This window comes from Anguilla anguilla, chromosome 11, assembly GCF_013347855.1.
Source record: "Anguilla anguilla isolate fAngAng1 chromosome 11, fAngAng1.pri, whole genome shotgun sequence".
NCBI classification, from domain to species: Eukaryota; Metazoa; Chordata; class Actinopteri; order Anguilliformes; family Anguillidae; genus Anguilla; species Anguilla anguilla.
The window spans coordinates 31,117,260-31,144,344 of record NC_049211.1 but is presented as its reverse complement, the minus strand read 5'-3'; the positions used below and the strand labels follow the sequence as shown (position 1 = coordinate 31,144,344).

The 27,085-nt window shown below is 42.2% G+C and overlaps 1 protein-coding gene across 1 annotated transcript in view; it reads right to left on the bottom strand.

Moving 5' to 3' along the window:
* Positions 1–27,085, bottom strand: part of LOC118207832 (receptor-type tyrosine-protein phosphatase gamma-like) — a 295,989-nt gene that overhangs the window by 167,029 nt on the left and 101,875 nt on the right. The gene's annotated exons all lie outside the window — the stretch shown is intronic.

The following is a 27,085-nucleotide window of genomic DNA, read 5'->3' as shown; positions in this document are numbered from 1 at the left end:
GCTCAGTTGCAGGCAGAGGAGAGCGGAGTCTGAACACCTCTTGGGTGCTCGTGCTGCTCACGCTGCTCTGACTGCCTTGCAAATGCTGGGCTAATAAACGTAAAACATGGAAATCCTGCACTGATGGGGAAACTTCATTAATAATGCTGAGCACTGGTGGGGCTTTGTAAACTCAGCTAGCTGTGCGGTACGAGGGCTGAGAAACAGCCTCTCACAGTCTCACACACACAGTTACTGAAACACTCGCTGAAAGGACACCTATTGCAGGCAGGGATAGGCAGCCTTAAAGCACTCTGGAGCACTCTTGATTCAAATACTCTGGAGAATGCATCCAAAACGTATCTGAGATTATATCTGCATATATGTGTTTCATATGTAATACATGCTGATCTTTTTGTATGAATATTCTTCTGTGCTGCCTGTGCTTCCAGTCCAAGTTTGTTTTTCTTCCAGTCCAGTTTTCTTTTCTTCCAGTCCAGGTTGTTTTTTGCTTCCAGTCCAGTTCTTTTTTTCTTCCAGTCCAGGTTTTTTTTGCTTCCAGTCCAGTTTTTTTTTCTCCCAGTCCAGGTTTTTTTTTAGTCAAGTCCAGTTTTTTTTCATCCAGTCCAGGTTTTTTTTTTCTTCCAGTCCAGTTTTTTTTCATCCAGTCCAGGTTTTTTTTTTCTTCCAGTCCAGTTTTTTTTCCTTCCAGTCCAGGTGTTTTTTTTTCTTCCAGTCCAGTTTTTTTTTATTCCAGTCCAGGTTTCTTTTTTCTTCCTGTTTTTTATTCTTCCAGTCCAGGTTTTTGCTTAAGAATGCTGCAAATAGAACTACCAACCAGAGTTTCTGCATAACGACGGTCCAAATAGAACTACCAACCAGAGTTTCTGCATAACGACGGTCCAAATAGAACTACCAACCAGAGTTTTCCTTGATAACGGTAAAATAATATGCACAAACGCCCGCGTTTGAAAGAATATTTCATTTTCAGCTGATTAAATCTATAAAAATCAATAAATATAAAAGTAAACATATATAGTCATTGTTGGTATAACTAACTCACACACACACACACACACACACCAATAAACTTTGAGCCACTGCGCTGCAAAACATTTAATAAATACGTTCTGTGCGTCAGCCATTGTGTTTCTTCAAATCGATACATATCATTGTGGATGATGGCCACAAGATAAAAATGCCCATTCTGTTTGTAACATAGGACTTTGATTTCACTATTCGTTAAATTTACAAACTATTCGTTTCATTTACTACACATTAGGCCTATTGAAAAGTGATCGCTATATTCTGTAGTCACCCCCACCGAGTCAGCGCACAGTAGGCAGCGGGCTGAGAGCTGACCGTTCTCGGCTATCATTCAGGGAAACACTTGCATCGAGGAGGCGGAGGGGTCAGGTGCGGGAGCTAGCGAGACAAAAGCCTGGTGTGGCAGCTGGATTTCTTTCAAACCCCCGCAACCTATACATCAAAATGAAGCTTAGAACCTGTAGTTTTTAGCTGTATGTATTAATTTCCTCCATTAAAAAAAAACCAAGTCGAAATATTGAAAAAACCGACATTTTACCTTGTATTTCAGTCAATGTTCATCCGTTTAAGATGTAACATACTGTATGTATCAGCCATAGGTCTTGGCTATCAAATGAACACAAAATCCAGTCCAGATTTCATGGTAATAGTTGCCACCAAGGGAAAATATGAGGACATCAGATGGTTTGCAGTCTATCCTAACTTAGTTCAGTAGCGGAAAAAAAGACAGTTCATAAAATTTAGTTTAGTTAAAAATAAAAATAAAAAGAGAGAGATAAAAAGTACAGCATGATGATATGGAAATATATTTCATAATTAATTATATGCCAATGTTAAATCAATTTGATGCTTTAAAGCACAACAATTGCATTGCCAATGAACATTATGTTAGAAAATAAAACATTTGCCCGATTTAACGTGACTTCCGGTATAAACCACGCCCACTTCCGGCCGTCTGTCCGAATACAGATACAGATAATGATATCTCTGCACACCCCTAACAGAGACCTGACCTCAGTCCCATCCAACACCTTTGGCTCAACTGCAAAGCCAATGAAGAGCCAATGGAGAGCCAGGCCCAATCACCCAATCAGTGTCCTATCTCACATATGGGCTTCTGGCTGAATGGAAGCAAATCCCAGCAGAAATGCTCCATCATCTAGTACAAAACCATCCCAGAAGAGTGGACAACACAATACAGGTCACGTGTGCTAGAACTGTACGTTACAATATTATACATCTAATATGTGCTAGTACATTACAACACAATACAGATAGTGTGTGCCAGTACTGTACATTGCAATACAATACAGCGAATGTGTAAAAGTACATTACAACACAATACAGGCATTTAGCAGACGCTCTTATCCAGAGCGACTTAAACAACTTTTTACATAGCACTTTACATTGTATCCATTTATACAGCTGGATATATACTGAAGCAATGCAGGTTAAGTACCTTGCTCAAGGGTACAACGGCAGTGTCCTTACCCGGGAATCGAACCTGCGACCTTTCGGTTACAAGCGCAGTTCCTTACCCACTGTGCCACACTCCGTCCAATACAGCTAATATATGCTAGTACATTACAACACATAACAACTAGTGTCGAGCATTACTGCTTCTGCAACCATGATTCAGTCAATGTTCAGAAACAAGGCCAGTAAAGTGAAGAAATAGCTACTGTTTAAAATATTATGGTAATACAATGAAAGATAAGACTGTCTGCTGTACTTTGTTTTTCTGGGCCTAGGCTCACTCCTCTAAAATTCCCTCACTCCGCTGAGGGGAACTTCACAAAGTTTGGGCCAATAAAAATGGAGAAGTTTCCACACATCTCTGAAGTTCCTTCATTCCTCTGAAGTTCCTTCATTTGTCTAAAGTTCCCTCACTTCTAGTATGTAGTCTGATCTATACACCTGCTCAGGTCTGTCTGAGACGAGTGAGTCTGGACCCCAGACTATGTCAACACCCCGGGCTGCCTTCAAAGTTGGAAAACGCCTGTTGCATTTCATTCCGGGGCAGACTTTTACAATAAGGTTTCATCCACATTTAAGCCCAAAGGATAGCAGATATAAGCGTTGGCGAAAATACTCGCTCCCAACGTGGTTTTCGATGGCGTTCTCCGGGCCGAGGAGGCACGTAATTAACCCACTCGCAGTGGATAATGGCGGCGTGCATCTCCCTCTGCTGTGGAAGAACCGCTTCAAACACAGGCCTGTAAGGCTTTTATATCAATTTATATCACAACGCAGCCACAGCACCATGTTTGTTTTTCTATCCTGACTGCGCCTCGATGCCACAACAACGGCCAATTTACAGTTTAACCCCCCAACAGCTAATGTGATAAGAAAAGATTTCTTAATTAATATTGTCTATTTAGTCTATATAGACGGCCATTTTCTGCCTCTGTTGGTTATTTACAATGTCCCAGGGTACACTGCACAGGAACTCCACTCCACCCAGACATTTATCAAATCTCGCTCGCTCACAAATACAACATCTCCCAAATCACAAAAGACAAACCCGAGAAAATTCCGGAATATTTCCGACAAAATGCATTCGTTTGGGTTAGTTTTGTACGTGCCGTGGGACGACTGTCAGGAAGGTAACGGGCCGCGCCGTTTAAGCACGGGATAAACTCAAAGAGAAACTACTACTGAAAAATCTCAAGATTTGAAGAGTAAATGTGTCTGTGCTTCAACTGGTTGTTCCGACTAAACATTATGAGCGTGTGACATTCAAGCTTGTCATGCTCCTATTTGACAGCCTATGTAATCTATCCCTCAGGCTTATGTTCCCCTACCCTTACTAATGACTCTATGTTAAATTACAATTGCATTTTAGAGGGATTACTACAGAATTATTCAGTGCGTGAGGATGCTAGGTAAGTATTTTTTACAAATCAGAAACCCTGGAAGGGGTATAACTGTGACTCACCAGTGACTATTAGACCAATGGAAATGCAGTGTTTACACCAAGAATGTCAATGATCATACCAATGCATAGAGACACCTGACACCTCTTACAAGTAAGCAGGCTGCCGAGCGCCCACACTGACAACAGGCCACTGTTCGGCTAATGTGTGCTTGCTAACTGAATCGCGCATGTGTGTGTGCATCTATGTACCGATCAGAGAAGGTGAGAAATAACATGTCCCCGTGTGACTCTGACTTCTGTGTGCGCAGCATCCAATTAAAAGGGCGAGCTGTGGTATACACTGAGTGGCCATTAAGTGAGGTGGGACCGTGAACGCATTGGCGTGATCTTACAGTGCGAGTGTGTTTGTGCCAACTGAAAGGTCAGCCATTGTTTCCCGCCACTGAATAACACCGAATACTGCCACTCTCCATTTAGTGTGCTGTCGCCGTTTTCTATTGGAGGGAGAGGGAGCGCATTAAGACATTTCATTTACCAGACAGTGACTTAATCAGGCATGTTTCAGTAGCTGGTTTGCAATTTACTAACTAATTAGAGAGTTCAACACTTGCCTTCATCTAGAAGAGAACTGTTGGAACTGTTGTGTGTGTCTCTCTCTCTCTCTCTCTCTCTCTCTCTCTCTCCCTCCCTCCCTCCCTCCCTCTCTCTTTCTCTCTCTCTCATGACAGATTCCTGATGAGTGCAATTAAATGAAAAGATACATGAAACTTAAATATGAAAAGGGAGACGTGAAAACTAAATGAACTAATAATAAACAATAATTGGCGGAAGAACAAACAACAGCACTGCCACATGCCTTGCCCCCCAGTACCCAGACAGTGAAACAGGCTCTAGGCACGGTTCTCCGGGCTCTGATAAACACGAGGCTCTCGCCGTGGTGTGGATGGCTGGCGCTCTCCCTTCCCTTTAAAGCTGTCACTTCTCCAGGGACGCCGCAAAGGCAAACAATAAGTACAAAAGGGCAGGAACCCAACGAGCCGGGGAGCCCGCTTTGATCCGCGCCGGTCCAGCCGCCGCCCTTACATCCACGGCTCGACGCCGCCTTCGGCCGGCCGCGAGAAGCTCACAAACGCGGCTGCCGTGGGTTTTTTTTTTTTCTCTTCTGCTGCACGTTCATTGAAGAACGCTGAACAGCCACCTCGCGATAGCAGAGCCCTGCTTTTATAACGCAACAGAAGCAGTGACGCCCTAATGTGTTTGTAAGCGAGGGGGTCCAAAATGCGATGACAGGAAAAAAAAAAGACTTATTTCTTAATAAAAAGGACTGTCCCTGTATGGACTTCTTCAGAAATACACAGGATGATGTTGAAGTCCAAAACCTTTCTGATGGTGTAATTTATGTATTGTGAATCCATCCATCCATCCATTATCTATATGCGCTTATCCTGGTCAGGGTCGCGGGGGGTGCCGAAGACTATCCCAGCATGCACTGGGCAAGAGGCAGGAATACGTATCGTAAATGAATAACTTAGATGAAACTGTGACGTATTGTTTTGTTGCACAACATCTCTCATCCTCTCGTATTCATATCACAGGGTGGAGGTAATAGCGCTTATTAATGCACTCAAAAACCCTCTCCTCCAGCTGGGGTGATAAGAGTGTAATTATTTCAGCAGGCCTACAATTGAAAGACAATGCTGAACGCTAATTAAAATTTAACAAATTAAAAAAAAAAACTTATTTGCAGTATACTGTCACAAAAACAATGAAAGAACAAATCTATTGTATCAATCTGTGCATTAACTGTAGGCTATCAAGCTACTGTGCATGTGCTTGTTAAAGCTGTTAAATAGAGCTGCTGGATGGCTCATTAGGATAAGGCACCGCACTGCGGCGAACGAATGAGCCCCACGTCTCGGATCAAATCCAGCAACCGTGGTCGTTAGCTCCATAGGGCAATGTGCAACTGCCGATTGGAGTTTCCCAGGACATTCACTCGGTTAGGGATCTGCGTTCATTGCTACCTAGCGACCGTCGCCAGTCAATTGAAAAGCAGCATATAAGAGGTCTTCCCCCGACTCCGCTCTGTGCCAGCTTAGCTGCAGCACGCGGTGTGAAAAAAAGAAGCAGCTGGTGACATCACATGTTTTTCGGAAGGAGAATGGTGGATGTCTACACTGTGCTGAATTGGCAGTGGGGTTCGCAGAATAAATGCGACTGTGGTTGCAGATGATACTCCAAATTGGGGTGGAGATTGGAGAAGCTCAGACCAATAGTAGAAACCAAAGTAGCTAGCCAAGTAGGCAATTACTGTATACACATGTTAGTTCAGTTAATGTAACAAAAAAGGTGCAGATAAAGTTAACTTGCATAAAAAAGTTAAATGAAAAGCATTAATGCAGCCTGTGCTGTACACCAGTTGGCCATGCCTTAATAGGTTAGGCTCATCCTTAAAAAATCCAGTGGGTTGCACTGGATGTTACTACATGACACTGTGCTTCCATTGCATCTGTAAATAATTTATATATTTCATTATATAAATGATGTTGTTATTGTAATCGAAGAACATATTGAACACAAACAACACATGAATGAGACTGGAAAGTTTTTTAATTTATAATTTGTTTGAACCAGCTTAATTTTCTATTGGTCAAGCTGATGATGACACAACTTTATAAACAGAAACAGATTCTTTGAATATGAATACATTTCATGAGCGGTAACCGCGCATGGTTATTCGGTGGGAGATGAAGGAACGATACAACTGCAGCCTGACACCCTTAAAGACAAAAGATGCAATTACACATTTTTCACAAAACTAGGCAACCTCTCTGTCCCTACATCCCAAAGCTAAAATGCCGATCCCTCTTTAGGATGATTAGCTGGACAGGTGCACCGACCACCAATGCAGTAATGAGAACCTGCTTCACACTGGTTTTTCAGTTGGTTAACTTAAAGTAAGGAATACAGGTGCAAAATAATTGGGGCCTGTTTTGTAAATGAGGCTATAGTAATGCGAGTTAAGATTCCAACCAGTAAAAAACAAAATCGGAATATTCTACAGTGCTTTTCAAAGTTCAGGAAGCTTCATGGTTTTGAATGAGCTCCATTCCTTATGTGGTCTTATCACAAGGTTTGACTGTGCTGTACTCTGGGGTTTGACTGTGCTGTTCGCTGAGGTTTGACTGTGCTGTACTCACAGGTTTTGCTGTGCTGTACGCTGAGGTTTGCCTGTGCTGTGCTCTGAGGTTTTACTGTGAAGGAAACTCTGATTCCTGGGCTTTCTCAGGCAGTAAAGAGTAGGCTTAGAGTCCCCCCAGCCTGAGGCTGTAGCGAGTGACCCATCTCTTCCATTCAAATCGGCCTGCAATGTGTGCAAAGTGCATTTGAGAACTCCACCGCTGGGACCAGCCCCTCCCCCCAGTGTCCACACGTCAGGACAGTCCACTTACCCAGCGTTACCATGGAGACAGGTCTCTCTGATAACTACACAAAAAGCCCTTCTTTTTTTTTTCCTCTCCCTCTCTCTTTTTTTTTTTTTTTTTTTTTTGCCAGGACGTACAAGAAGTGGGCAGAGATTTCCAAGAGCCCCCATCTCCCGAGGGAGTCATGCGGGTCACCTCTGCAGCTTTCGGCGACCTTGCCCCTACCCATCTGGGACAGACGGTTCGATAGCCTCCACAAGGACACGTTTTTTTAGTCAAACCGATCCTCTTCCATCTGCCATTGTTTTGTTTTTCAGAGAGAATGTAGCACATACTAAGATGACAGGACCTCAAAAAATCCAGGATTTTAACCTGCAAGTCGCACTGGAAATGCAGCAGCAGTCGCCACCGTACGCTGCAGCAGGGGGCCCACAGAGGATCCCTGCCTACGGTCTGTGCACATCCCTTGTAACTTTCATAGCAATGTAATGTTAAAATGCAGAATCTGTTTAATGTATGGTAATTTATGCTAAAATACCGTACATGAAAATTGTAAATTCACAAGGCAGTATGGGATGGCAGCTCGTGGACACATGAGAATGGATTAGCCCCTTCAGGATCAAATGGGAACCCCAGGAGCCCTGGGACAGACCCTTCAGTTGAACCCTTTGGTTTGAGCAAACAGAGGTGCTAAATTCCAGCCGGGCGTACAGTAAGCATCTCTCTCTGCACCTCCTTCATGGGAGACCAGCCCCTGCTGAGGCTTTTATCCATGAATTCATTCATTAACATTTTTCTATTTACCCATGAAGCTGGTTAAGAAGAAGACATTAATCTTCAATCAGTGTGCAATGACGTTCATGGAAGCCTAGAAGGGGGCTGGTGCCGGACTCCCAATATTGTGCGATTATCAGCATGCAATCATTGAAGCAACACAAAAATATTATTTAATATGTGCTGGAACATTGACATATTAACAACAATGAGAAAGCACAAAAAATGATTCAAATATATTGATCCTATTGTTTTTTTTTTTTTTAATCATTGACTAATATATGAATAAATAATTATAAATAACAGGTGGCTGGCCCTAATTCTCACTGAGCAAATATTTTGTTTGGCTGAGTTTTAAAATTGAGCAGGGAAGGATCAATGAAATGGGAGGGGTGTCTGTTCCGGATTATAGGCCCTCTAATTGGTGCTGAAATGTGACGTAGCTCTTTTTGCAACAGGAGAGTGGAGGAGTGGTGACCTCCGGGTCCTTATCAGCCAGACACAGACATCTCTTATTTTTGCCGTTCGGGTGAAATCCTTGCATTGCATCCCCAGTTCCCACAGGTCTGTCTGCGACTTGACAAACAACCACGGCTGCAATACGGAGTTTCGCCTCATTCTGTCCTACAGAGATTTCTCTCAGCGACCCACAGCGTGCGCTTATATATGCACGCACGTAGAGTGCATGCTCGCGCATGCAGTGGATTGTGTAAATACAAAAATGGCCTATGTATACTGTACACAAACACATGCATGCTCCTGATTGCCCACAAACACACAAATGCGCAGGCTCGACCGCAAACACATGCGCGCGCATGCATGCCCGCAGAGAAATGCATGCACATACATGCCTGCAAACATGTGCACACACCTCGGTAGTGTGACAAATAAAAACTTTGTCCTTGCAAAACTGTACTGTGCCTTTGAAAAGCACGCTATGAATGGGGTTTGTAGTCCTCGATCGTCCCTATGAACTTGCTTGTGTGCATTGTCAGACCACTTCCTATATGATGAGATTCAGGGAAAGAGTGCAATAAAGACAAGCAACTAAGCACAACTTGATTTCCATGCAAGACTCCTGCACTGCACATCTTTAAATGAACTGAATCCCTATTAAAAACTTTGTTTAGTCTTCAGTTTTGGACCCCTCTAGCTTCATATTACAATAATCAGTTCCCATAAATGCATTGCCCATGAGAAATTTTAATTAGTTTTATAATTAATTTTTCCATAATTTTCATTCTTGTTTCAAACAGAGGTGCTCTGCAATAAATTTCAGCCTAATGAAATGCTGCAAAGCATTTTCTTAGGATTGTTTATGGTTTAGGTTAAATAATGCACTCAATTCCAGGACATTCTTGATGAACTTGTCATCCACAACTTATACTGCAGGTAGACAAATGAATCATATGGATGAATAAAAAGTAATTTAAAACTTTGTGAAATAACTTACAGAGCAAATACAGTATGAAATTACAGTATGTATTAAGATGAACAGAATGAATAAATGCACCTCAGTACTGTTCAGTATATTGTTTAAAAAAAACATGGCTACACTGTCATGGAATAAGAAAAGAAATGACACGTTTTCTTTGCTACATTATAAAATATTGTCTCTCCTAATTTCACTCTATTCATTTCATATATGTAGAAGTATTCTGAATGTATTTGCTCACACGTTCTTCACCCACAAAAACACATTTATATATATTTCTAAAAAAACAAAAAAAAACACCTATGGTTTAATAAAAAAAATTACGCTTTTATTTTTTTTAAGCATTCCATCTTGAGACGTCTGAATCAATGCTTAAACAACTTAAAATGACTTACACAGTATTTTTATACAACTTCTTGTAACCAAAAATTCCTCCCATAAGACTAATATAAAAAAAAGAAAATCAAACAGAAAAAGGTTATATGGTATAGCTCTATCAGTATGTATATTGCAGGGGGAGTAGATGTGTTTTTCTGTTTTGATCTGGCCAAAAAAAAAAACTGATTAAAAACATAAAATTTCTAAATGTGCCCACTAATGGGCTAAACGTTTGTTAAAGCGGTGCACTGAAGCTATCAGGTTCTCTCACCCGTGAAAACTAACACCAAATCCTCTCCCAATTCTCATAGTCCTTTGTTGAGGTAGTGGGATCAAAAAAATCCATAAATTCATTTTTGTCCAGGCAGAATAGCATGCACGGGAGAGCGAGGCCCATCGGCTGTGAGACCGTAAACTGAAGCATCAACTGGAGGATGAGTTACGAAAAAAACATGTTCTTATTTTCAAATGTATCACAAAAAATAATGCAGAAGATCAATTTCTTAAGTAGAAACCATAAAGAAAATAAAGAAAAATAAATACATTTTCTAAATATAGTGGGCAGCGCATTTTTCCTTATGGAAAAAAGAGAAAATGTACTCTTCAGAACCTTACATTTTTAAGATTACATTTTTCAACAGCCTTGAAATGAGAAACATTTTCTAGTCAGAAGATTGGCTCCAATTTTGAGATGGTATACTTGCCAAGATGTAGCCAAGGAGGAAATTGAATAATAAAACATAAAAATAAATTAATCCTGCCCACAGTTTAACACTCCAAGGTAAATGTATGAGAGAGCAGTAGTGATACTCTCAGCCAACAAATGTGGTTAAAACACTTAATTTTATTCACTAACTAAACCAAACCGGCTGCCTCCAACAAGAGTCAAAATGGGAGTAATTGAACCCTTTTGTGTGTGTATATTTCTAAGTATTAAAATCATTCAATACTTTACATTCAATGTGTTGAAAGTGTACGTCATCTCTCCTGACAGGTATTATTTATTATGCTGACAGTCTTTTTCTAAAGCACATAAAGAAGCAGACCATAGAACGGAATGGAATCAAACAGATGTTCATTAACATGTTAATGAACATGTTCATTAAGCTGTTCATCTGACCCCTATAGGATAAATCCCAAGATTAACATCGAGCTATCCATTTTATTTTAAAAAAAAATATTTTTAATATGATCGTATGAATAAGAGCTCTAACCCAATAGGAGGCTTAGCAAGTGTCATACTATAAGCAATTTTAAGAAATGCTAGGAGTGGCAGTGAAATACTACAGCAACGTTGAGCATTACTAGCTCAGTAAAGGGTGATATCTCTCTCGGCATGTAACTGAGAAACAGAACGCCATGTGAGGCTACAGTCAGACACCTTTAAACAGCAGCACAACGGAAAGAACTACCAGCGCTGCGGTTGCTAAAGGCTTATCAGAGGTGGAAGTGCTGCTTGATGTGGAAACCTGCACTGAGCTCTGTGATCAGTGCGGCTGTTCGGTATTCATCATGTATGGCTTTACCATTGGTGACCACACAACATACAAATACCAGGGACCGAGTCACACTGTTCACCGTTGGAAGCTGGTGAGACGCTAAGCAGTGGGCCAACTAACTCCAGGACATCGAGAATGGAGTATCCACAAAGACAACATGGTGGCAGATACTTGAGGTAGCCCTTACAGAAACTGGTCGCATTAATGCAGGATTCTGCATTTTTTTAAAAATAAAATACGCTGCATTCAATAAACGTAGATATCCTGAGCTTTTTTTAAGATTACAAAGGGCAATAACCCTGACTTGAACCACAACAAAATAATTACTTTTGATTCTCTGAGCCAATTGTCAAAACAGAAATTTTGTAACGCCCTTCGTTTCAAATACGTATCAATCCATTGGCTAGCGTGACCACTAAGAAATGCATTGTAATATAATATGTGGTCATATTTTTGAGTACATAACAACTAGTGCATTACAAAGCAATGTATTTTAAAATATAATAATATACTTCAATATCTAGTTGATGGTACTTGTATATTTGCCCATATTTTAGGACGTGTTGCAGTATCTTGATCATATATTTTACTTAAATTTATTTTCAGTACATTTCAGTTAAATTAGAGGGAATATAGGCAAATAATATAGAAGTGCAGGTGGCTCCTATAGTAATGGTAATGCGGTAAAAAAAGGTGTCACTTCCAGTAGTGAGTGAGAAGCTTTCAAGCCATCAGAACTTTTAGCACATTTGAAGAGTCCTGCCGCGTGGAGCACTAATACCTCAGTGGTATTATATTAATGAATGAACACATAATGTGCTCAGTTATTACAGGGAACCATTTGCAGATTCCCACCAATCACTACCCTGACTGATCCAAGCAACATCATTATTGGAGGAACTCCTCAAACAGTGGAACGGCAGGCCTGCGTTTATACCAAATGTCTATTGTCTGAACAGTGGAAGTTAGGCCCAGAAAACTAACTGGGTCACGACCCGCCAGCAGAAGATTATATTTTGCACAGCGACTGCCATTACCTCATTAGCCACAGAGCTCATTTACAACAGAAACAGCCAGAAAATTCAAATATTAGATGTAATAAATGTGAAGCTCCCACCACAAGCCTTTGCTCGCTAATCACATTGTTTATATAGTTGGATGGCATACGCGCACACAGCACTGGCAAGCTGGCCCTTAATTCCCCTCAAACAAGGCTCTCTCGGAACTAGTGGAAACATCTTAAAAAGCTATGAGCTGAAATTGATTTGGCCGCTTAAGTCAATGGATATTTATTCTTCAAGGCACATGAGGACACACTGTGGGGTACTGCAGCGGATTGAATATTCCTGATTTTGGCCATAGAATAAAAAAGTATTGGGGATTCAGAACTAATAATAATAATAATAATAATAATAATAATAATAGTCATAGACAATGATTACATTACATTACATTACATTATAGGCATTTAGCTGACGCTCTTATCCAGAGCGACTTACAACAGTGTAACCAAACTCAGGATCAAGTCCACTTAAGTCCATTGAACAACATGCAGGTAAAAAGCCTTTACTATGATGCATACATTAAGGAGAAACAAGATAGTCTGAACCAAAAATTTTTTTTTTTTTTTTTTTTTTTTTTTAATAGTTATGGGAGGGGGTTTAGGGAAGAGGAGAGAGGTACACAGAGAAGAGGTGCGTCTTGAGTTTCCGTTTGAAGGTGCTCAGACACTCTGCTGTTCTGACCTCCACTGGAAGATCGTTCCACCATCGTGGGGCCAGAACTGCAAAGAGTCGAGACCTTGTTGCTGCTCGTGTTGGGGGAGGAATCAGCCGCCCTGTAGTAGCCGATCGGAGCGATCTGGCCGGCTTGTAGGGTCTGATCATCTTCTGCAGATAACCAGGAGCTGACCCCTTGACTGCTTGGAAAGCAAGCACCAGTGTCTTAAACCGGATGCGAGCTTGCACTGGTAGCCAGTGGAGGGAGATGAGGAGGGGAGTGACGTGGGAGTCACGAGGGAGGTTGTAAACCAGACGTGCTGCTGCATTCTGGATGAGCTGAAGGGGTCTGGTGGCTGATGCTGGGAGGCCAGCCAGGAGGGAGTTGCAGTAGTCCAGACGTGACAGTATCATGGCCTGGACCAGGAGCTGTGTGGAATAATTGGTGAGGAGTGGTCTTATTCTGCGGATATTGTACAGGATGAACCTGCACGACCGGGTGGTTGCCGCGATATTCTCAGAGAGTGACAGCCTGTTGTCGAGCACAACTCCAAGATTTCGGGCACTCTGCGAAGGGTGTAGGGGATAATTTGATACTCATGATACTCATGATTATCATCATAAATTAAAAACACAGAAGAGAAAAATACATTGGGTAGATAGACAGATGTAAAATCTGCATGGTGACATTCCATAACTTATCTCAGGCCCCTGGTTTCAGGTAGCACAACAGCAAGAGGGCCAGACTTTACAAGCATCCGAGTTTGTTCAGCCCTCAACCCTCCAGCACAACACTGGACCATATCTCATTGCTGTGTCCCACTCTCAGACATCCAGAACAGGTGAGGATATGCCAAATCAAACAGTCGTTCACTCCTAATTGCTTAAGAGCGATCGAGAGCCAGTCCGAGCCAAAATATCGCTTTCCCTCGTTATCTAATATTCCATCCTGCAGAATTTAATAGAAACGGTTTCCTTTACCGGGGAGTTGGCTAGAACATTTACTGATGTCCTGAGGCCAGCAAAAATAATCTTTCAGCCCTTGTTTGGAGAACGGGCTCTCAAACACGATCTGGGTAATGAGAGAAAACTTCATGTTGAACTTGGAGCAACCCCCCTCTCCGGGCCCCTTGAACAGAAGCCCCGCCTGCTTCAGAGAGCAGACTCCAGAGCTACTACACAGCAGGGAAAACCGTGTAATGTTCATCGGGCTGTTAGCAATGCACTTTTTCTGCACCGCATTAACCAGCTCAACGGCTAACCAAACGAGCTGTCAATGGTCTCCTACTTGAAGTTTGAAGACTGGAATGGGAAGGTAGGAAAACAACATTTCAATAACAAGAGAAAAAAGGGAAGTTTCACTCAGTATTGTCACTAGAAAAGTTTTGGTGAATGAGAATGCCACAGTGTCTCATTTATGCATATACATGTATTTGTATGAATTGGTGTCTGCATACTGCCCTAGCACAGGGAAGATACTGCCACTCGGTAGGACAGGAAGGCCATCCACATCTCCCTTCTGCTTTGTGTTGAGCTTCACTCAAGAAGTTCCAAAAAGACACTTTCTGGCCCCCATGTGGTTAAATTATTCCATACCAAGACACTTGGTACAGGACCTCCAGACAATCTACTGTAAAACATACTGGACTTAGATTTTATTTAAAAGGATTTGACAAGTGCTCAAACTAATAAAAATATGTAAACTGTACTATACTGGCTGTGATGTCAGCAGACTTCACTTAACAGGGATGTTATGTGCAAAGTGATATCTACGGGAGTTTTGTATTGGACGGCTCTCTTATAGGCATAATTAAAGGATGTGCTGTTGAGAAATTGACAGAACACTGCAATGAGCATACTGTTAAATTCAACTTAGAAATAATGGCACAGGCATACAGCATGTTTTCACTTATGTATTCTGGGGAGTTTTTTTTTTACTTAAGAATGTACTCTTTGTCAGAGCATAAGGTCCTCTTCATTGAATTGTTCATTCTCAAGGCACTAACAGGCTGATCTTTCCACACACGTTCCTTCACTGTGTGTCCAAAATGGATTCCGAATCTCCTCTGCCTGTGGAAGGCATGGGTCAGGTAGCTCTCCAGTACTAATCAAACACTTTTCATACCCTGTCAATGTTTCTTTCACAGGCTACGGACACCAGCTTTGCTACCATCTGAGAACTCAGCTGAGGCGCACTAAATACTGAATATCCAATTCTGCTTATTGGATTCCACCTCAGTTCACACCGCCTAGACTCCACCCTATGCAGAAATCAACCTCAGAGTTGTTGGACAAAAAACAATTTCACAGGAGCAAAAACAAAGATCCACCATCTTGGCACAAATGATGTTATGGATTTTTTTAAGGAATGCTCTGTCATGTGCATGACCACTACTGCAGAGCTCAATCACTGTATTCCTGCATAAACATTGATTTATCTCTGTGGAGAAAAAAAGGTTTGTTTCAGAGACTTGTGGATCCGAAACTATAACTAATCAACTTAATGGCAATTCAAGTTAAAGCAGATTGTGTTGTCTCATGTGAAAAAAATTGGATACTTCAGCATTCTTGAAGCATATTTATATAAGCTTTAATTTACTTCAAGTATTCTAAAGTGTAAAATAGTATACTTCAATTTTTTTTTTTAATCAAGTCTTGCTGAAACTGAAAACTTACTTTATTATCGTTTTAGCTATAATGCCAGGGGTGTTACTGAGAGACTTTGAGGAAATTTTCTAGAGCTAAATTTATGACACACTTAAAGGGAATATATGAACTTGCTGGCCAGCCTAAAGTTGATGATCCCAGAAGTCCTTTTCTCACTTCGTACCAGAAGTCTCATTTACATTTTAATGACTTTCTGTCCAAATACAACTTCTTGGGGAAACACCAAAATTGAGTAAGGATGTGGATGGCACGTCTCAACAGGACAAATGACATGCATCGTCTTCATGCAGAGCTCCCATCGCACTGCTCATTCACAGGACACACTGAGCTTCAGAGCTCTATTACCAGCCAGCGCATGGCGTGTAGCGAGCCGTCGTACTGGCGAAGTGGTATTTTCATCATGGATTTTGACGAGGCCGAGCAGTTTGGTAATTTCTTGGCTCGCCGTGCATGGAAGCGGGCGAAGAGCTGCTGTTGGAGGTGTGTCAGGCGAGATCGATCTGCACACTGCGATTTCGGCGCAGCTCATTGTGATTTTTGTGTCAGCATAGTCTGCGATTCACACTGGCACCGCCCACCTGGTCAGACCAGGTCTACGGCACAAGTTGCAGCCCAGCATTCAGTGAATTGCTCATTTTGGGGCTTAGCCATTCAATGCCTGCAAGGTCAGAGCCTATTCAAAGGACAATCAACGTTTTTTGCGGATCATATGCTGTCCAATGTGATACTTTGTATTTATTGTCCATTGTCATATTATTATTTTTTTCATCATTTTAATTATTGTATTTCCAGTTTTAATTGTTTATGGCTGTTCTTATACTGCACTGTAGTCCTACTGGCACTGTATTCTATTCTGTTTGTTACACCCATCTGTAATGAGAAGAATGACAAACACAACTTGAACTTTCTTTTCATTTTAATTATGTGACTGTAGTTAAGATAATAGGTACATGCAAGCTACATGTCATTATCTGCATTAGTTACACTATTAAGTCGCCTAAAAATAAAATTCATGTGTGGGTCACATTGTATTATCCACATAGCTTGTAAGCTGTACATTTGAAATGGAGGAGCCAAGAAAAATCGACACTCCACTGCACCTCAGGAGTGCCATTTGGAAGTATTATGGCTTCTGTGGAGACAAAATAATAACCAAGGAGAAAGTTGCCTGCAACGTATGGAAGCGGCAACTGCCTGCTAGCCACCCAGAGGCTTTTTCTGCTCTAAAAAAAGGTCAGTCCTTTCAGTTTGGTTTAAGTAAGCCATGCCATTGTTGTGAATTAATGATGGGCTTTTGTGCATTATATTTTTCATTCATTAGACCAACAGTTGATACGGAGTCATTTCATTGCAGTGACCTTCCCTGGTTTTATTTCATTAAATAAAACTTCAAGATGCTGCTGTCATAATTTCTTAGTAATACCATGGTGAATTTAAGCTATTTAGCTACAGGTTTACTGGGAAATTAAAACTGGGACAAAATAAATATATGTTCGAGCAATGTTTAATTGAAATTTTGACAATTTGAATGAATTTCTCTTATTTATGAGATTCATTATAACTTCACAAGAACATCTTGGAACAAACTTCTGATGAGTATATCCTTGTCTTCCATGGCAGTGGCAGACCATAGAAATTTTCAGAACACCAGTGCACAAAGCGCACGGCACTTAAAGGGAATGAAAAGAGATAATATGATTGGCTACGACAGAATCTGACTGCAACACACCCACTAATAATATATTCAGCCTAATCCAGCCCATTTTACATCACCCCTGTGCGCTTTCAGCTGTGCGATCCTCACCTCTGGTCACAAAAATACCAACGTTCAGTGACCACGCCCAGTGCATCGATACGTAACACCACTGAGAGCACCCACATGGCCTGCTATTTTATGATTCCATAAAATAGAGCCCTCGGGCCCATTCCTGACAGAAATCTATTTATTTTGTGACAAGCAGATGTCAAGATGTCAGTTAAGTGTGAATATCCTCATCATGTTTAAACAACCCTTAAATAGATCAATAAAACCACGTAAAATCTATAAATTCCATATGAGCCAACTTAGAGAAAATGAAACATGGAAAACAGGCTTAATTGAGTGACATCAATGCAGGTGACGCACACCAGTTCTGTCCTGAAAGACTATGTGGTAAATATGTCTTTTCACAGGAAATTACCATTGCTCATTCTTGTGTTTAGCACAACAGAAAAACCAATTCAGTTTCCTGTGCAAAATGGTTAAAAGGATAAGATTTATCCAAGCTGAATTTCGATCTACGGTGTAAATTGTAAAATGATGCAAATTGGAGAATTCTAAATTACAATAATAGCAATGAGGACAAATTAATCTTTGCCATTAAAGCATAACATAACACAAATTCTCACCATCACCGTTGATTGTCCTGGACCTTCCTGATTTATGCAGAGCTTTGTTGAATATGAAAGGAATTCAAGGAGGTTTTTTTTTTTTCGGGTACAGTGCTCTGTCATTCAAACCAAGGCGCATTTCAGAAAAGCGGTCGCTTTTCTGTACAAATGTTAAATCAGTGCAATGCCATGGAGGTGTTGTAATATTTCAACATCTCCTCCTAAATCAGTTTGGATTGATCAGAATATCTCTACTGTAGACAGAAAAGGTGGGCAGAGGACTGGGCATGCAATCAGGCACAGAATTCAGTGAGGATGCCTGATGTACGATGCAGTCCCAGTCACTGAAACACGTGGACTAATGTAACTGAAGTCAAGTTACATTAGTTAGTTCTTATTTTGTTTTTTTTCTTGTACCTGTTGGTGCTGCTTTGCAGAGATCACAGTCTAATGACAGCCTTGCGAAATTATGAGAGTAAACTTTTTTTTACAAAGATTATGGACAAGATTTCTGTGTCACCACAGATTCTACAGACCCATCAGATCAGACAATCAGCTTCGTACTCATAAAATTATCAGTTCAACAGTCGTTGAAGCTGGAAAGTTCCAGCTTGATTCATCTTATGAAATGCATTAAGGGGCGGGACCTTTATGAATGTTCTGTATGGTAATTTAGCACTGGTTACTAAAATGGAAGCCATCTGGCCCACCACGAAGGCAGCACAAGTGGTTGCAGCATTTTCATGTGGGTGGAGATCAAAATGCAGTCGCAATCGAAAACCTGGCCAGTGCTTTCCGCACTACAGTAAAACCAGAGCCCCTGCAATAGCCTCACTGTCAGTTTACATTAGCAATGAACAACTGGCCTTCAAAGTGACTTTCAGCATTAATGTACATCAACTGTTTGACTTTTGCCAACTGTGAATATTAATAACGCATAATACATGCAAGTGCTATTCATGCCAGTCTTCTCTTATTAGTTTGACGTCGAAACACACCGGAGATTAGCATTTGCATTGTTATGGTCTGCAGGTGTGGTGAGTGGCCTACCAGCTGTCACTTTCATTCCTGAACTAGAACAGATGGACTGCTTTTTCAAACCCTGGCCAACACCGTGCATGAAAAAATGACCAAGGAATTGTACAAATTCTCACAAGGGGTCAATGGTGAATGCAAGTTCTCCCAATGTTTCTGGATGGCAAAAATCACAGAAGAAAATTCTGAAAATGTGACGTACAAATATGTAGGTAAAGTGTGACATCAGGGTCCCTAGTCACCCAAAACTTGGACCAAAGCCTAAAAACTTCCCTGCGATCCATCAGTCGAAAGTTCAAAATCCAGGTCCGAAAATATCGTTAAATGTCTATAACAAGTTCACAGCTAAAGCATGATGTTCTTTTTTTCTATGCTTGTTCCTTTTTTCTTCCCACATTGGAATGCCCAATCGTATACACATCGGTGTTCACTGCTGCAACCTCCACTATCCATTCAGGAGGGAGGAGAAAAGCTTCTATGAAACATAATACCAACTCTTCCATGAAACGTGATATCAACTCTTCTATGAAACGTGATATCAACTGCTGCTCCTTCACACCATAGTTTGATAGCTGAGCTCACACAGACATACAGACATAAGTCAGAGGAAGACACTTCATTAATAGGCATGCAATCAACTAGCGGGGGTCATGTCGGCTGAAGCCTTGCCACCCCTGAGCAATACACTAGGGCCAGTGGTGCATTGCCCTGTTGGGCTGTCAGCCATAGTCGATACCCGTCTAGAGGCTCATTCTTGCACTGGAACAGCACCTTAACAGGATGATCCAGCGAGCAAACTCTCTCATTATGATTTGTGTTCAGCAGCTGATTTGACTCCAATTCCGTTGAGGTTCTGATTGCAGCAAGAAAATAACGCGAACGAGCGTGAGCAAACTTTTCCCTTTTCTTCTTCCTGCCTTCACATTCTGTGCAATTTCAGAGGGACTGATTGAGTCAGCCTTCAAAAGAAATTATTTTTTCATTTACTTTCATTGTCAGCGGATGTAAACACCTCCACAAATACCAGGCCAGGGGGAAGAACAACATGTTTCAGTGCTCCATTGTCAAGTTCTCACAGCAAATCCATCCTATTGTATGTCTGCCTGTCTACGTTTGTAGCATTCCATTAATGTTTCAAGTCAAAGACTGCACATCACAATGTGGATGGGATTGTGAAAACCTGGTTACAATAGAAACAATGCATTTCATTTATAGACAGCAGTGGGAAATAAATAAATAACAACACTCAACACAATTGAGTTGCTGCAGTTCTGTTTTTCCTCACAATCCTTCAAAAAGTCGCCCACGTGTTACAGACATTACAATAAGATTAATAGCACTTACTGACAGTAGAAAAAAAGAATTATGAGTATATTCCAGAAATTAATTTTTGAACACTGTTAACATAGCTCTTACAGGTTTCTAATTAAAAATGTGACAGTTTGACCACAAAAACAGGAAAACTTTGTGGAAAAATGTAGCATTTTTTCACGGGTCTTGAAACAAACACTTGCAGAGTGCATTAATCAAAAAGAAACAATGGGGAACAAGAACCTGCGTTCTTCACACTTAAATTCACACATGTCAATGTCATTGCACAGATCTGAGGCTATGAGACAAACACAAGTGCCAGAGCGAATAGATTTTTCACACGGGTGTGGAACAGAAGCTAATCCCATTTGCTCTTCTCACCGACTGACCCTCCCTGAAGAGACCAATGGGGTTTTAATAATGCTCCTATGGTCTGTCAACCTGTAACTTATCCCAATCGCTCCAGTCTATTATTACAAAAAAGACCTTTAAATATGCGAACATGCCTGGCCCTGGTAACAGGGGTAGGTCTGCTACAGGTTGCAAAGCACCGTCCCTCCTGCCAGTTGCTCTATACCGCAAAACAAGAGATGATCTAAAGACCAAAGTCCCCAACCAAGGGACACAGATCACAAACTTATTTCTCAGTCAGAGGTAACATCACATTTCCGTGGTAGCTGTTCATGTGCCTCCCCTTGAAAACTCCACTACAACCAACCGGGTTCGGCGCCTGAGACGACCAAACGAAAAACGAACCCTGGCCTCGAGAACGCTAGTGTCGGAAGAGGCGACATCGCACACCGCCACGCATCGATTTCGCAGGTTTCAATCAGGCGCAAAGCAGACAGCCGTAAATATAGGGTCCTTCCCCCGGCCCGTTACACATCTAGTCCGAAGCACACTGCGCCGAGGTGCGCGGCGGACATTTTCTCCTCATTTTAAAAACGGCGACGGGGGCGTCCGCTCATGCATTCAGGACAAATTTCCCACTCGGCGCACTGACAGAGCACAATCCTGATTAGTAATGGTACATTAATTGTGTCCACCCAAGGGCAATTGCTTCATACCAACAAGAGCCTCGGCAAACAAAGCCACTGCAGTGCAGCATCAGCTCCCTCCACCGTCAACCGACAGCTGACGTCACGTCACACGCCGCGAAATCATCGTTCTCACGCGCCTCTCGAAAAAAGCCTCGATTCCCGCAGTTTCCCCTACTACTTTTCTCACATTATCTAAATAAGCCAGGGCATTGTTTAACACGTTTTCATCTATATTTTTATTCTTTAATTGAGTTTTTTTTCCCTTCCCTCTGTAAAGCAAACACAATGTAAATCGTGACTGTTGCATGCCATTCTTTTCAACAGGCTCCCACCTCTGCAAATCCATCCAGTACCACATGGCTCAGTATAATTAGAGCATTTGCATCTGAATGGTGATTTTCCAGATTTTTTTTTTGTATCCGAGCTCCATTCACAGGTGAGACAGAGTGAGAGAGGTAGAGAGAAATTATTTCACCTCGAGAGTCGCACTGCGTCTCAAAAATGGTGAGGAACAAACTCTGCATTTCATTACTGCTCTTGCTGCAATGCATGACGGTTAAAAATGTGTGAATGACAACATCAAACCTGCGTGGAAATCAGATCTGGAGAAGTGGCTTGTTATGACTTATAGCACCTGTCTTGGCCTCCCTACACTGCCTTTGAGTAGTAATTGCAATTGGTTATAAGATTTTAAAGATTTAAGCTCTACATGACTTGGCCCCTGATTACATGATAAAACTTGGTGGTGCTGTCCTGCAAGCCGGAAAAGCAGCTCAAATCAGCAGTTTTTTTTTCTGCAAGGTTAAAACAAAAGATTGAGCTTTTACTGTACAAACTGCACACACTCTGGAATGCTTTGCCTGAGGTCATTGAAATGCACATTGCACATTGATGCACGCTTTACATTAATTTTATTGTTTTATTTCATCTTCCAACTACTTTTGGCCTGTTCTTTATGCATCAATCTATTATCTATACCCGCTTATCCTGGGCAGGGTTGCGGGGGGTTCTGGAGCCTATCCCAGCGAGAGGCAGGAACAAACCCTGGACAGGCCGCCAATCTATCGCAGGGCACACACACCATTCACTCACACACTCATACCTATGTTCAATTTAGAATGTCTAATTAGCTAACCTGCATGTCTTTGGACGGTGGGAGGAAACCGGAGTACCCGGAGGATGGACACAGGGAGAACATGCAAACTTTACATAGAAAGGCTTGGGATTCAAACCCAATACATTCTTGCTGTGAGGTGACACTGCACCACCCAGCCACCCCCTGCTCTCGATGAAAGATGCTTTGAGCGCAATGTATGAAAAGCACTGTATAAATAAGGTTATTATTGTTATTGTAATAAATGGGTTATAAACACGTTATAACACAGTTAAAACTAAGGCAAAACAAGGCACAGTTTGAGTGTTATTAAAGAAATGCTTCCCATGGACTATGTAAGGAATCATATTGGGAACAAGACTCGGAGACAGTGTAGCAAAACGGTTGGGGAACTGGGCTTGTAACTCAAAGGTTGTGGGGTCAATTCCCAGCCGGGGAGCTGCCTTCGTTCCCTTGAGCAAGCTGCCTGACCTGATTTGCTGCAGAAAAATATCCAGCTTTATTAATGGACTGCAAAAAATGTAAAAATGTAATCTGTGTTAGTCACTAGTGGGGAGAAGAGCATCTACTTAACAGCATGAGTAAATGTTCACACCACAGCTTACTCAATGTAGCTTTTTCCAAAGAAATACGCATTTGTCAAGCGCAGCATTAATATGCGTACCTTCCGTCACTAAATTTCACTTACAAAGTGTTTCCACGGTCGACAGTCCAGGAACGGGCAGCACCGGGGATGGATCTCTTGCACCCTTTAGAAAGCCTCCAGAGAGGAAAGGAAAGGCATCCCCTAGCCTGGTCACCTGGCCTGTCAGAATCACTCAAGGCTCCTATTAGTCAACGCTCCTCACCTGTCTCCTGTCCCCTCTCCTTTCACTTTTCCGCAGTCGCTCCATTAAAGCGCCTGCAATTATTTTCCCTCTTTTCTTCTAACTCGGCCATGGGCCTCCAGCAGGCAGTGACAAACATCCCGTCCTCTGTCTCCGGATGTTAATGGCTGACCTCTTGAGCGCTTGCCAATCAAGGAGGAGCTTGTTAGCGCCGAAGCACGCCTGAGGGAACGGGGGGGGGGGGGGGGGGGGGGGGGATTGGGGGTAATGAGGGAAGGACGGGAGTCACCGGAGAGGCTCAAGGACACTCAGGGACCAATGGTGAGCGTGCAGGGCCTTGGGACAGACTAGACTCCTCAGCCACTTTCAGTACAGAAACACAAGAACACAGAGTGACAGGAACAGGCTATTGAGCTCGTCTAGACTCATTGTTTATCTACAGACTATCGAGTTTCCAGCACTGCATCAGGGCTGGACTTAACCCCAAGGGTCTCTGCTTCTAGTACATGCCCTGGCAAGCTGTTCCCTGCATTGACAACTCTCTGTGTAAAAGAAATACTTCTCGATATCAATGCAGAATTTACTTTTAACTAACTTACCCCTATGCCCTGTTGTACTGCTGAGAAAACTCAACCTGAAAAAATCTTTAGCACTTTATTCATCTCTTCTATGAATTCAAAAGTGTCAATCAAATCCCCGCTGAGCCTGAATAGATTTAGACTCTCAAGTTTTTCCACACGGACCGTGTTCCATGCTTGCCGTAAGCACGGGCATCAGACATTCGTTTCTCGCAAGACTTGTTTAGTCGCTCGCAAACAGAGGTGCTGCATTCTGTGCACGGTAATGGACGGAGGTCAATCTATCACTCGGTAAAACGAGAGTGATGTTATCAAATTCAAAAACATGCCTCAGTTTACCAAGCACAGCTGAGGCGGATGATCGAAAGCCCTGAAATTCATGCTTTTACCCACCGATTGTTTTATGGGAGCTTTAAAAGGGACGGAAATTCGTCAAAAAGACAGCTCTTGGAAAAAGGTGTGCTGTCACTCAGTCACGGCCAGACATTCTGCAGAATCCTATGGCTCTGAGATGATTTAAGTAATGTCTTTTGTATACTGCACGACTTTCAAAATCCTAACGAAATCGAAACAAGGAAGAACACATTTAATGACCATCTTTTATAAAAATGGCTGCCGTTTTCCATTCTAGGAATGCTCACACTACACGCGTCGCCACAGTCTTGGTCACAAGAGGACACACACTGCACGAGCCATGCCTAAAGACTTGTGATAAAATTCAATCGGTTTGTTGTTCTCGCAAGAGTCCCAGGCTAGCTTAAGACAGGATTGGGAGAGCTGTGATTGAGTCTCTGATCAGCTCACATTAAACGAACATTGATGGCGGGCACACGCATAAGACTGGGGATTTTCTGAAGATCTTAAAAGCTGCAAAATCTTAACTAAAAATCCTATAGTGTATGCTAGGAACAAGAGGGGGGGAAAAAACTAAACGTCTGAGAAAAGAGCTCATAAAAGGTCTCTCTACTACAGAAACGACCTGGACGTGGGGCTATTTAACATCCAAAAGCGGGGACAAATCTTCTCCAGACCAAAGGCCACCATACTAATTTCGTACCCAGACTTGCGACCTTGTGCAATCAGGGCCTGTTTGTTCAGTCCGAAGGCAATTTAACGGCTGGTCAAGCCAGGAATCTTTCCCCTTGCTCCACTAAATGATTCTGCTTAATTATTTAGATGCGGTTTGTATAATTTATCGCTGGTCTTTGGTCCCATTCCTCCAGCCCCAGAAAAGTGCCACTGCAGTGCCGCAGAGTGGGTAGAAGGGCAAGAAAGTCCTCCAAAACAGTCCATTAGCCCAAAACAATTAAACACTTTCAAATCAAATGCTTCCCTGTGTTACAATTATAAATTCTAACAGGACCAAACCAGCGCCAACACTAACAGTGGGTAAAGGGTGTAATGAATAAGCCAGGTTCTAGCTCTACAGTGGGAAAAGGGTATAATGAGCCAGCCTGGTTCCAGCTCTACAGTGGAAAAGAGGTATAAATGAGCCAGTCTGGTTCCAGCTCTACAGTGGGAGAGGAGTATAATGAGCGAGTCTACATTACAAATTTGACTCACGAAATTGACATATTATTTATGGTTAACTCTCAACCAATGTTTGAAAATATTTTGCTGTTATTGATGAACTACACAGTCTTGCAAATTGCTTTGGTTCCCGTTTATTTTTTTTATATTTTAGTTTTTTTATTCATAGGTTATTGAATTATCACACTTCTCACACTGCCTAGTCAGATACTTAAAAAATCTGAGTTTATTTACACTGACCATTTCACTGTGTTGGCATATATCCCTCTCTGTTTAAACAGAGTAAGACCTTGGAAAGAGAGAGAGAGAGAGAGAGAGAGAGAGAAAAAAAATCCTTCACACAAAAAAAACCTTGACTGACCATCTAAGACCTCTTTTCCAGTCATAGCCAGCCACCAGGGAGAAGCGCACCGTAATCTGATATTGTTAAAATGGTACGAGAGCACAGGGGAAAACAGAATACACTGGAATGTCCACGATCGAGGCGGAAGGGCAGGTGAGCTTCGGAAATTGCCGGCACAGAAGCCTCCTGAGGCCTGGCTGAAGACCGCCTGGGGTCAGGGTGCATCCAATCGCCGAATGCAGCTGGGGCGTCCAACTAGAACATTCCGCACTCCCTTCTCCCTGTACCGCAGCACTGGGATAACACAGAAACAATGTGGTGCAATGAGGCTCTAAAGACTTATTTGTTTCTCCTTTGCATGTAGGCAGGAAGTTGTAAGGGTGCGTGCGGTGTCATCGGAGACTCGCAGAAGCCTTCTCTGATGCCGGCGCACGCATCGAGGTGTGTGTACAGGCGGGAGACCAAAGAGCTGTCCTTGAAAAACAATAGGTGCAATCTCTGAGGTCCTTCAGCCGGTATTATTCCCGGCCATTTTCACAGCGAGGCTTCCGCCCGCCGATGTTTTTATAATGGCTGGAGAAAGGGAATAAAAGGAGCCGCAATTGTCTATAAAAGAATGTATGTGATGAGCGGGACAACAAAGGTCTCATTCTTAAAACGGTCCATGAAAAGATCGCAGGAATCCTCCTTTCAACATCACGGAGGCTGTTTACGAGCTGCGGATAAAGTTAGGCTTTACAACGCTTTTCAAATTAGCATGCATTATTAATGATGAATGATTTATTCATGATATAACAAAGAAAGAAGAACAAAATAACAGTCAAGTCCTTTGTTTTAAATCTGTGACATGGCTTAACAGTTGGGGTCCTGGTCTCGTGATGTATAGAGTATGGGGAATTGCGCTTGAATCGCATTTCCGTAATCATCCTACTGCACAAACGGATTGTATGCACAAGGTAACTGCTGCAAATGGCCCTTCACACGCCGTCTGCAAACAAACAAATTGAATGTAATGCAACATAACGCAGCGCATCGCAATGCAACGAGACGCACGCACGCCACGCCCTGCAACAAGCGGAGCCTCCCGCGGTCTCCGTGGAGACAGCGCGGTCCCGGGGTCACCCGTAGGGTCCCCGC